General features: G+C 32.7%; 1 long non-coding RNA gene and 1 other non-coding gene across 6 annotated transcripts in view; one reads left to right on the top strand and one right to left on the bottom strand.

Annotated features, from left to right (window-relative positions):
* LOC118543837 (uncharacterized) overlaps positions 1-12,441 on the top strand; it is a 472,034-nt gene that overhangs the window by 357,222 nt on the left and 102,371 nt on the right. For all 5 annotated transcript variants that reach the window (XR_013440675.1, XR_013440677.1, XR_013440678.1 and 2 more), the window contains one exon: positions 11,635-11,809. This is a non-coding gene — a long non-coding RNA (uncharacterized LOC118543837). The remainder of the gene's footprint in view (positions 1-11,634; positions 11,810-12,441) is intronic.
* LOC118520504 (U6 spliceosomal RNA) lies at positions 10,022-10,127 on the bottom strand. The gene has a single exon (XR_004909699.1). It is a non-coding gene; the product is annotated as a U6 spliceosomal RNA (small nuclear RNA).

Raw genomic sequence — 12,441 nt, 5'->3', positions numbered from 1 at the left:
TGTTACATTGACATGGATGGAACAGGAGGGTATTATGCTAAGTGAAATAAGTCAATCAGAGAAAGACAATTATTATATGGTTTCACTCATATGTGGAATATAAAAAATAGTGCAGAGGATCATAGGGGAAGGGTGGAAAAACTGAATAGGAAGAAATCAGAGAGGGAGACAAACCAGAGAAGGAGACAAACCATGAGAGACTCTGGACTCCAGGGAACAAACTGAGGGTTTTGGAAAGGGAGGTGGGTGGGGATGATGGGCATTAAGGAGGGCATGTGATCTGATGAGCACTGGCTGTTATTATATGCAACTAATGAATCGTTGAACACTACACCAAAAACTACTGATGTACTATATATTGGCTAATTGAATTTAAATTAAAAAAAACAGCTATTTCTAACATATTCCATAATTTAAGGAAAATATGGACATAATGCAGAAAGAGATTGAGAACCTCAGAGAAGGTAAACTATGAAAAAGAATCAAATGAGAATCTCAAAATGAGAAGCAGAAAAAATAAAATTAAACAAGGTTTTCTGGATGGACTGGACATCGGCTAGATTGGTCAGTGAACTTGAAGACTCTGATAGAAATTATCTAGTTTGAAGAACAGAGAGAAAAATCATAGGTTAGAAAGAAGGGAGCCTTAGTGACCTGAGGGATAACATCAAGGAATCTAGCATACAAGAAATTATAGTCTCAAGATGAAGAGAGAGATTGGGGCAGAAAAATAATATTTTAACATACTACTAGCAGAAAATTTCCGGAAATGTTTTTTTCTTAAGTATATACTTGCAGATCCAAAAATGTCAATGAACCTCAAGCAAAATAAACAGAATGAAAGCAACAGCAAAGCAAACCATAATTAAACTGTTGAAAACTAAAAATGAAGAGAAAATCACTAACATAACTAGAGAAAACAACTAGAAGCAAATAATGGTATAAATGAACATGGGAATAATGGAGAGCAATAGACAAAAAAAAAAAGTGCTAAAAGAAAAAAACATATTCAGAATTCTACATCCTAAAAAAAACAAAAAACAAAAACCAAAACCAAAAAGCCCCCCAAAACCTTCAAAAAGCACATATGTTCTACAGGCAGCTAAACTTAAAATTTTTTTCTTCTCTTCATTTTGTTAAAATAACAAATTTAAATAAAAATTAAAATTTAATGTAGGTTTTAAAATTGATGTAGATGGGATATATACAATAGCACAAAAGATGAAGATAAATGAAACTATACCACTTAAGGTTCTTAGATGTTATATGCAGTAATGCAATATTAATTATAAGTAGAGTATGATCAATTAAGCATGCATGCTGTGATAACTATAAAAACCATTAAAATAATGCAGAGCGACAGTTAAATATCCAAACGAGAAATTAAAACATAATAAAAGATATATGATTAAGTAAAAAAGGCAGTCAAGAAAATAAAACCAGCTATGAAATGATAGTCATAAATCTAAACATACTAATAATTACATTAAATTTAAATGGACTAAAACCTCACAACACACAGAATAATTATTTAAAAATGATCACACACCTAAATTTAAAGCCCCAAATATAAAGTGTAAGGAAGAAAATTGAAGGGTATCCCTGTGATTTAGGCAAAAGATTTTTTTTTTGACAGGTATAGACAGCATTAGCCATAAAATTTTTAAAAAATGATAAATTAGACATCTTCAAAATTTAAGATTTTTGTTTGACAAAACACGGCATTAAGAAAAAAAGTAGGCAAGTCATAGAAAAAACATTTAGAACACAGATATGGGAAAAGATTTGAATAAAACATGTACGATTGACCCTTGAACAATATGGGTTTGAACTGTGCAGGTTCACTTATATCTGGATTTTTTTTTTTGCAGTACAGCACTGTAAATGTATTTTCTCTTGTGATTTTCTTCTGCTTCAATCAAATCCTTATCCTCCCTGCCTCTTCCATATACCATATCATTTCCCACCTCTGTACCTGGGCTTATGCTGGCCCTCTATTAAAAATCCCTTACTTTCCCTCTAAAACACACCCATCCTTTAATACCCACTTCCTCCTTGGTATTATCCCAAGCTATAATTTTATCAAGAAGGTGATGCTTTCTATTTCTATAGCAGAGTGAGATTGCAGAAAGTTCAGATCAAAGGGGAGGCTACAGAATTCTAGAAATATCTTTTGTAGCCACTTAGCCATATCTTCAGCATTTACCATAGATTTACTAGTTTCTGAAATATTCAAATTACAGAAGAGTATATATATATATATATATATTTTTTTTTATCACACTGTGTGTTTATAGCACATTTAATCATTTTGTAATTATTTTTATCAGTGTTCAACCCTGTCTACCAACAATTAAATATATAAGTAACTTATAATCTCCTTAGGGCAAAAAGCATTTTGCATTCATTATGTACTTAGCTTTGAGCTAGACACATCATCCTGATTGTATCTTCCCCTTCCATCTGTGCTACTCCTGTACTTATTTATCATCTCTTGCCTGGATAATATCAGCAGCTTCCTAACTAATCTCTCCTTCTTGGGTTTCTACATAATTCATCCTTCACATGCCTCGGGAATGACATTTCTCAAGCATAGAAATTCCCAATTAAAACTCTATGGTGCTTACTTATCTTCTAAAAGATAAAAGTCCCAAGTCCTTGACACAACCTATAAAGCTATCATGTACCATTTGTTCCTGTTTTACTTGGACTCCTCTCTTAACCTAAAATGTGAACTATGCACTACTGATCCTCTCAAAGGCTTTCAGATCTTTAATCCTATTGTGTTTATTTCAAACTTCTGTAGACTCTTCTGCTTCTTACCCAAACACACACACACACACGCACACACAAAATAGTTCTCATTCGTTCTCTGGTCTCCCTGGAAGTGTCTATTTTCTTTTGAGTGCCTCCTCAAACATTTCCTCCTCTCTGAGGATTCTCCAGACCCTTCCAGTTTTGTCCCTCTATGACATCAACACCTATGTATCTGCATTGCAAAATTAGGAGCAGGAAGAAGCAGGGTATTTGTGTATTTGTTTGTGTGTGTGTGTGTGTGTATGTGTTTGTGTGTGTGCGTTTCCAGCAGGATTTGGCTCATGACAGATGATCTATAAAAGTTTGTTGACTCGATAAATAGAATTGTGCTCAATAGTTTTGTCTGATTAGTTACAGGCATATTTTGGTTACAAGTATCAGTAACTCTAATGCAAACAAGGAAAAATCTATGAATTTACCTAAACATGGAGAGTGAAGAGATTTGGCTGAGGTTGAAAAACAAGTAACACCAGATTATATATTCTACATAAAATTCCAAGTGCCAATTTGTAAAAATGTCCTATGAATAACAGACATAGAAAACTCAAAGATATTAAAGGTATACAGCAGTCCCATTCTTAAAGAGCTTCTCAATTCATCAGTCACTTCAAGGTGATTCAAATTTCAATGTTAACCTTTCTGTTTTAGAAACCAATGCAGCCCTCTACAATCCATCAATCCATGCCATCCTCCCTAAGCAGGAACAAGGGGGAAATCTCCCTCCTCAATTCCACCATGTGAACATAGAAATTAGGCATCGAATTATACCCAGAAGAAGCAACCAACTCAATGAGAGATTTCATATATAATTTAGGAGAGATTTCTTAGAAAATTTCTTTCTTCTAAGAAAGTACATGGTGGCCCTAAAATTTTCACACTTGTGAAAAAAAATCCTCTTATATTAACAAAAGTAATGAAAAGACTTCTTAGTTTTTGGCCAGCTCTAACCTAACACTTTTTGAGATAAGGATGAGATATATTTGGTCTCCTACTTTGAGGAAGGTACTGCTTAATGTTGTGGATGTCCACAAAATAAAGGATGATTCTGTTAGAAAATGAAGCATGAGAATAAGTCGAGATATAGTTGTCAACCCTTTATGTAGTTGCACTTTGGAATAGTTGTTGGAATTTGGAGGATGCAATCGAGTACTTTGTGTGCTAGAAAATGCTGTTTAACCATACAGTCTCCCTGGATTCACTGCAAGCCGCATTCATTGTGATTGACTAAGACACCCATATAAGATGATTTTGAAAGCTTGTCATAACCCTCACCAGGCAATATAGTCAGAAAACTATTTTCATAAACTCTTGATATGACAGTATTCTCTTTTGAAAATCAGGACAAAGAGGGAAAAAAGAAGACTTTAAATGTATACTCACTTAGAATAGATTCACCACAACAGGAAGATTTAATAGTAGGAATAATATAGTAAGACAGCTAGGGATTCTTGGAGAACAAAATCTGCTGAATTTTGAGCAAATTGCAACATTGCTATAATATAGCAGAAATGTCTTCAAATAAAAAATTACAAAAATGTAACTTTGGAAAAAAAAAAACCAAAACAAACCAGGGACACCTGGGTGGCTCAGTTGGTTAAGTGACTGACTCTTGATTTCGGCTGGGTTCATGATCTCAGGGTCGTGAGATCCGGCCCTGCATGGGGCTCCACCCTGGGCTGGGAGCCTGCTTAAGATTCTCTCTCCCTCTCCCTCTGTGCGTGCACCCCCCCACACACCCAAAATGAAAACCAAAAACCAATCAGCAATCTAACTCTATCTTATTAAAAAATGGCTCTTGCAATTGTCCTTGAAATTTCTTACCAAAAAGAAGCCTATAGAGTCTCATGCTTTCCAGAGTTAATTTTATCAGCAATTTCTCTAAGTGGAATGTATTTTCCAGAGTGGAATCTTGAGACTCCTTGTATACCTTGAGAGTCTGAGTCATTCTTAGGAAACTAGGGTGTCTGTTGAACAATATCCCTGAATATCCTATCTTTAAATAATAGCATTTGACCAAAAAAAATCCTGATCTCTACTGGATGTTTACTATATTAAAATCTATATTAATAATTCTAACTTCCCAAATTGTTTAACTAGTCTAAGCATATTGTTAATTCACTTATTCTTTTCGACCTAGTAATGTAATGATTAAACATCCCAACTTTCCAAATACTTTACATTAGGGAAAGATGGTGAAATGACTAACAAAATATATTTTCTTCAACTTATTCTACCTACACCAATTTTAAGCACAAAGTATTATAGATGCTGTGTTCCCTTACTAGTTCATTCAAATTACATTTACCGAATATGTTCTGTGTCAGGTACTCCGCTAGGTGCTATAGACTGATTAATGCTAAACAGATTCCTTGTATACCACAATGCCAGTGTGTTTATTTCCAAAAGGAGATACTCATATCCATTATCCATGGGAGTACTTATTAGTATAAACCTTCTAAGTAAATAACCTCAAGGTCTCTTGATGAGCACAGAATCAAAACAAAGAGAATTAGATTGTCCAGAGTGATATTTCATCCCATCTACAGAGAAGCCTGATAAACTACCTCTGTCTCCAGACAAAGTAGATTTCCCTTGTGAATTAAACATCCATGTCTTCCAAATACATTTTATCTTTCCTTAGGACTGTGTTAACTAAATACTTACAAATTCTATCTACTAATGCTTACCACATCATTATTTCTGAAAATAAGATGACAACACAAGTGAATGAATTCCATTTTTCTTTAAGCTGGGTATGCTGGGTATGCATTTTGATTATTTTGATTGGGTATGATATCACTCAAGTCTCCAATGGCAGTTCTTACCAAGACATTTTAAGGTTTTTCTGAAGATAGCGAAGTTATCCATTTTATAAGGAATTGTGCTAAATTTTTCCTACTTTTATTCTAAGTGTATAATTTTATCTCTAAATCCTGAGGCTAGCTTAATGATTTCTACATAATGACTGAGGTTTCTGAAATTTTATCATGTGTCTCAAAAATAAATATGAAATATGAATGGGTGCTACAACATGCATAAACCTCAGAAACATTATGCTAAGTGAAAAATACATTTCATATTTACATGAAGTATCCAGAATAGGCAAACCTATACCAATAGAAAGATTAGTGGTAGTTGTTGTCAGGGAGTGGGGAGGAGAGAAATATTTTGAAACTATCCTAGATAGAGGTGGTAGTTCTACAACATTGATAATGTAGTAAAAGCTACTGAATTGTTTACATTAAAATAGTTTTTGTTTTATTTAGTATATATGAATTTCATTTCAAAAAATGTTCTCAAAAGCATGCTAGAAATTAAAACAGAATAAAACATTACATAAAAGAACAGCAATGGTATAATACACACATACACACATATCAGACTGTGTTACTCAGTTTTAATGTGAAAAAATATATGGTCATGTTATGCTGATGTGATATAATTGGGCTAATTGACCCAGATGGTCTTTCTAGTAGAAAAGAAAGCTTCTCCATGAAGAAGTGGAGATAGAGAACTGACCTATTTTGAGATATGTTGGTTTTGAATGGTTATTGATATTTCATTGCAAAGGAGTGAAGTAGATCATCAGAAATTCAAGTTAGTGGCCAATATCTATTAAAGAGTCAAGAACATTTGGTGACAGGGAAGTACATTTAAGTTGAACAAATACCCAGAAAGGAGGGAAAAGAACAGTACCCTAAAAATACATACTTTGAAAGGGAGGGGTGGAAAGCAATGAAAGAGAAATCAGCAAGATTAGTTGTGAATGTAAATTCAGAGAACAGAACTATTTATAAAATTACAATCATCCATCATTGGATACCTATTTGTCCCAGGCTCCAGAGACACAGCCCAGAACAATTGTGTGTGTTCAGTGAGAGCAAGTATCTCATCAGTCTGGCTCAAGGTTGTGTTCCAAGACTGTAACCAAGTATCTAGCATACAGTAGTTTCTCTGATATGATATGCTGTTGTAATTGAAGTGTATGAGGAGAGCAGGTCTCACACAGAAGAGTATGTTATTATTTTTTTTTTTAAAGATTTTATTTATTTGACAGAGAGAGACACAGTGAGAGAGGGAACACAAGCAGGGGGAGTGGGAGAGGGAGAAGCAGGCTTCCCGCAGAGCAGGGAGCCCAATGTGGGGCTCGATCCCAGGACCCTGGGATCATGACCTGAGCCGAAGGCAGACGCTTAATGACTGAGCCACCCAGGTGCCCCAGAAGAGTATTTTAATAGTCTTTTGAGATACTTGTGAGTGGTCTTCTTTAATATTACATCAAAACTGATCAAGTGGTATTTTTCTAAAGATTAGCTGCAGTGTAGAACCTGAAACTATATACCAATAAACTTTTCTTATTATTTTAATATAATGAAATGGAATATTTTAAGTTCATTCATTCTATTTGTACTTTAAGTGGATCATTTCCCCTATGTATGATTTTTTTAACATTATGTTTTGGTCATTTGAGAAATATTTGTTCATTATACTATAAAAATGTTATCTTCTGATAAATTGGTAACAATAATATTTAAATACTGGGAAGCTTTCATTTCCATTAGTGGAAGATACAAGTTGTCTAAACTTCTAATTTTCACTTGAAACCTCACATTTTTTTCATTGGCAACAAATGTCAGTTGTTTCCCTGAAGTTTAAGATCCACGTTGTTTATTTTTGTGAAAATAACTGCCAAATACCCAAGTCTGAATAATCTTATTTTATCAGTTATTCTTTTTAAGTAAAAATGGTGTTTCACTTAAAAAAGTGGCTAGTCCAACTCACAATCCAAACACTCATACATGTTCTTTTTCCTAATACTATACTTTGTATGCAGAAGTATTCTATGTATATTTGTCCTTATCATTTAGGATACTTTAAAAATATATAATCAAAGGTTGAGATTTACCAAAAAAAAAAAAATAGTAAAGGTTGAGATTTACTATGATTAATTACTTTTTTACTGCTTTATCAGGGACAGTCAAACTGGCATTTCGTTTGCTACAAGTACAGGACAGGGAAGAATACAGTAAGTTTGGTGTCACTCTGGATTTGCACTGAAGTACCATCAGTTTAACCCACCATTACTTTTCCATCATCACTGCAAATATCAACACAGTGAAAAGGCAAAGGATGTCTTCATATTACTATAAAAATAATTTGATCTTGCAGACCCTTGAAAGGATCTCAGGGATCCCAATTGTCCACTGTCCACACTTTAAGGATTGCCATGGAAGAGAAGGGGAAGAGAAATACCGATAGATTTTTTTTTCCTTAAAGACCTTTGTCTGCTCAAAATAGAATGGGGGTGGGAATCCACGACAGTGGCAAACTTTCTGAAATAACTGCAGATAATAAAGAAGAGTTGAATAAGGTTAATAAAATCAAATTGGTATACCAAAGCACAAGTTGAGGTTGGAAATCATAAATTGATGAATACTTTTTGTATGCAAATTTGGCTTCAAACACTAAGAAATGTTCCTACTATCTCTTGTGAAGAAAGTAGTTCGTTCCTTTTTTTTTTTTTTCCACTGAATATGGATTCATGCCTTTCTTGTGCCAAAGCTAATGACTGTCAGTGTTATTTAGCTTATGATTGCTGGGAATTGGGCTAATATTAGATATCAACTTTCAAGCAGTTAAAGACATTATTTAAAAAATTATGAGTGCAACAGTTTTGTAATTTGATTTTGGTGAAATTACTTCTCTCTTTAAATTCACATACCCATACAAAACACTGGACAATTGTTCATAGCTCTATTTGCTGTCTTTGTAGCATGGTAATAAAATATATAGACCCATAAATTGAGAGGATAACATATTTGAGATGTTTGTAAAACATATTCAAATATTTAATACTTCATGATGGGGAAAATTGCAGATTGTTTTGAAAAACTACTAGTTTATAGTCTTCTTTATTCAGTATGTTACACAAAAACCATTATCAAAGAATTATCTTAGGATATGTTTGTTGGTGGTGACAAATTTACTGGTATAATGAGAAAATTATAAATTCACGTTCTAAAAGTATGGAAAGGTTCTGATTACATTTTATACCATAATTCCACATTTTACCATTACTATTCAAATAGTTGAAATCAGAAAGCTGCCACATTTGTTTGTTGGGCTGTGGAATAGTACGTGAATATTCAATCACTAGATGGCTCCTACCTGAGGTGTGAAATATTCAGTTTTCAAGGTTATTAGAAAGGGAGTCATAATCACAACATCACAAATGTTTTTCTGATTTTTTTCTATAAAACCTTATCATTTAAACTCTTCATACAACAGTTTATTGTCTGATGCTTTGATGTGCATAAAATAATCTCTAAGGTTGATATCTAATATTAGCCCAATTCCCAGCAATCATAACCTAAATAACACTAACAGTCATTAGCTTTGGCACAAGAAAGGCAAGAATCCATACTCCATAAAGGAACAAACTACTGTCTTCACACTTAAGAGACAGTAGGAACATTTCTTAAGAGTTTGAAGCCAAATTTGCATACAAATAGTATTCATCAGTTTATGATTTCCAACCTCCAAACTTGTGCTTTGGTATACCAGTTTGATTTTATTAACCCAACAATAGTATAGACATTATTTTCTTAATATTTGAGCCAGTTATGTTCTACAAATATTTTATATAAATTTTTATATTTGAAGAGATATTTATTCAAAACTCCTGGTAAATTATAATCCTATTCAGATTAGTTTTATTTTTCAGATTAGTGTTAATGAATGCATTTTTTATTTCTTCAGTGAAGATAGAAAGATGTGATAAATCAACCAATACCATCTATAAAAATGCTTATACATTTACAAGTTTTAGTTTAAATGGAGTAATCAATATTCTATTAGGTAACATCAAACTCTATATAACACTAAGTTATATTTTAAACCTGTATGACAGTTTTATTTATTTTATTCTCTGCCCCACATTTCAACTATGATTATTTGTCCTTGCCTTGATTAAGCTGCTATAAATAATAGACTTTGTCTGGATGTCTTCTTATGAAACACCGTGCAAATATCTAGACTTCACTGAAGTTGTGAACTTTGCGTGGTTTTTTTTTTTTTTGTAATAGTTTGGTTAACATGATGAATTATATTAATAGCTTCACAGATATTAAACCATTTTAACATTTAGTGAACAAGTCCCATTTAGGTTATTTTAATATGTTGCTTGATTTGGTTAAGGTTTTATTTAACGTATATTTGCATCTTGGTCTGAAGTGTCATCCTTGTGCAGGGACTGTGCTAGTCTTCTCTGCATCGTTCCAATTTTGTGTATGTGCTGCTGAAGCAAGCACTATTGAGCATATATTTGCATCTTGTTCATAAGTGAAATTGGTCTATAATTTTCATCTTCTGCGCCCTTTTATTTAGATTTTGTTATCAAGGTCATCCTCATTTCATAAATGACATTACAAGTTGCCTTTTTTCTCTTTGCCCTGGAAGAGTTTAAATAGCACTGGAGTTACTGGTTTAACAATTTCATAGAGTTTACCTTAAAGGCTGTTGGAATTTGGGCCTACTATTTCTCTGTAACCCTTTAAAAAAAAAAAAAAAAAAGGCTCTTTAAAATCTTTAGTAATTTGCCTGTTTAGATTTTCACTTTCTTTTAGGGCAAGTTTTATTACTTTGTAATATTTTCTTTTATAAAACACTTATTTTGTAAAGCATCAACTGTTACTAATTCATTCGGTCAAAGTAGACTTTTAATTTTCTTTTAAACACCTTTTCTATCTCTGCTTATACTCCCTTATGTTTACTTGATTTTAAGTACATTACCTAGTAATTATTTGCTTTTCCAAAGAGCCACCTCCAACATTTTTTTAATTGATTCTATTTTTTCCTAATTCAATATTTTTACTTTCCATCCCATAATTTTATTGTTTCTTTTCTTTTTTAAGATTTTATTTATTTGACAGAGAGAGCGAGCTTCCAGATAGTATGGATTTCTGTTCTGGTGGTGATTTTCTAATTTTTTTATTTCTATTTTTAGTATATGGTGATCAGTGATATATATCTATATCTATATACATATATAGATATACATAGATATCTATTTACACTCTTTGTACTTTGTAATCATTTATGTTGATAAACAATTTAGGGATCAGCAAACTTTTTGTATAATGGGCAAGAGAGCAAATGTTTTCAAAAGTTTATGGTCCATGCAGTCTTCATTTCCACTATTCAGGTTTGCAATTGGAGCACAAAGCCAGCCATGGGCAATACATGAAAGAATGAGCATGCCTGTGTCTCAATAAAACTTTATTTACAAATTCAGGCAGCACACTAGATCTGGCACATGGGCTATATAGTATATGACTCTGTCCTAACATTTTATCTTAATATGAGTCATTTGGGGATGTTCCATGAACACTTGAAAAGGATGATTGTCTGTATTCAGGCACAGAATTCAATAGTTATACAAGTTCAAATGACTGAGTTTACTATTCCTTACCTATTATTGTGCATTTTAACAAAGGTATGTCAGTTCATTTCACATTCTATTTCCTGCCATTTTTATTTTGTGAATGCTGATCCATAAACTCTGTAAATTAGATCTTCATGTTGGCATACCATTGTTCATTATGAAAGCCCTTCCTTTACCTCATTTTTTCCTTAAAGCAATATAATCTTAAGTTAAAATAACCCTTGATTTCTCCCTTGACTGGTGTTTTAAATTTCTTCTTTTCTATGTAACTTTGTTGTAGTTATGCCTCATTTACTACTTTTAGCTGGGTGTTACTTTGTGATCAAATCTGAGTCTTAAAATAGGTGATTTTAAAACTTTTTTTTTTTTTTTAGATTTTATTTATTTGAGAGAGAGAGAGAACACACTATCAGGGGAAAGCAGATGGAGAAGCAGACTCCCTGCTGAGCAGGGAGCCCCATGTGGGGCTTGATCTCCGGACCCTGGGATCATGACCTGAGCCGAAGGCAGATGCTTAACCGACTGAGCCACCCAGGTGCCCCAAAATAGGTGATTTTAATCCTATTTACATTTATAGGCGTGGCCAATAAATAAAATATAGGAACTGAGAGTATGTATATTTCCTGTTTCTACAGGATTTTTATAAGTTTTCCACTATACGGTTTATATTAGTTTTGTGTATGTGTATTCTGAAAATTTGAAAGGTTATATTTTTGTGTAGTGGTTACATTTAAAACCATAAATTTAACTAATACGCTCCTGTCTATGCATAATAAACATTTTTGCATTTCTTTTCCTACCAATCTATAATCAATTTTAGCTGATCATATAATTTCTTAGTGTTTCCTTTTAACTTTTATATCTCCATTGTTTTTTTATTGGATTTTAATGAATTCTTCTAACCACTAGCAATAAAAGATGAAGAAATAAGCATACTTTACTACCTCCCTCTTCCTCTAGCATTTTTTTCTTCCAACTTTTGCTATTTATATCATTCTTACATTATCAGGATTTGAAATATATATATTTGTCTTGGGAATGTTAATCTTCACATTTAATTATATTTCAGTACACATTTAAATGGAAATCATGCTCATTGTTATTTCTTTGGACACAGTTCTCCAATAATGCTTTCTAGGATGACATTTTTAACTATATATATATATTTTTTTTTTTTTTTA

This window comes from Halichoerus grypus, chromosome 8 (assembly GCF_964656455.1).
Source record: "Halichoerus grypus chromosome 8, mHalGry1.hap1.1, whole genome shotgun sequence".
Classification (NCBI taxonomy): domain Eukaryota; kingdom Metazoa; phylum Chordata; class Mammalia; order Carnivora; family Phocidae; genus Halichoerus; species Halichoerus grypus.
The sequence above is the reverse complement of the archived record's forward strand: the minus strand, read 5'-3'. Positions and strand labels throughout refer to the sequence as shown.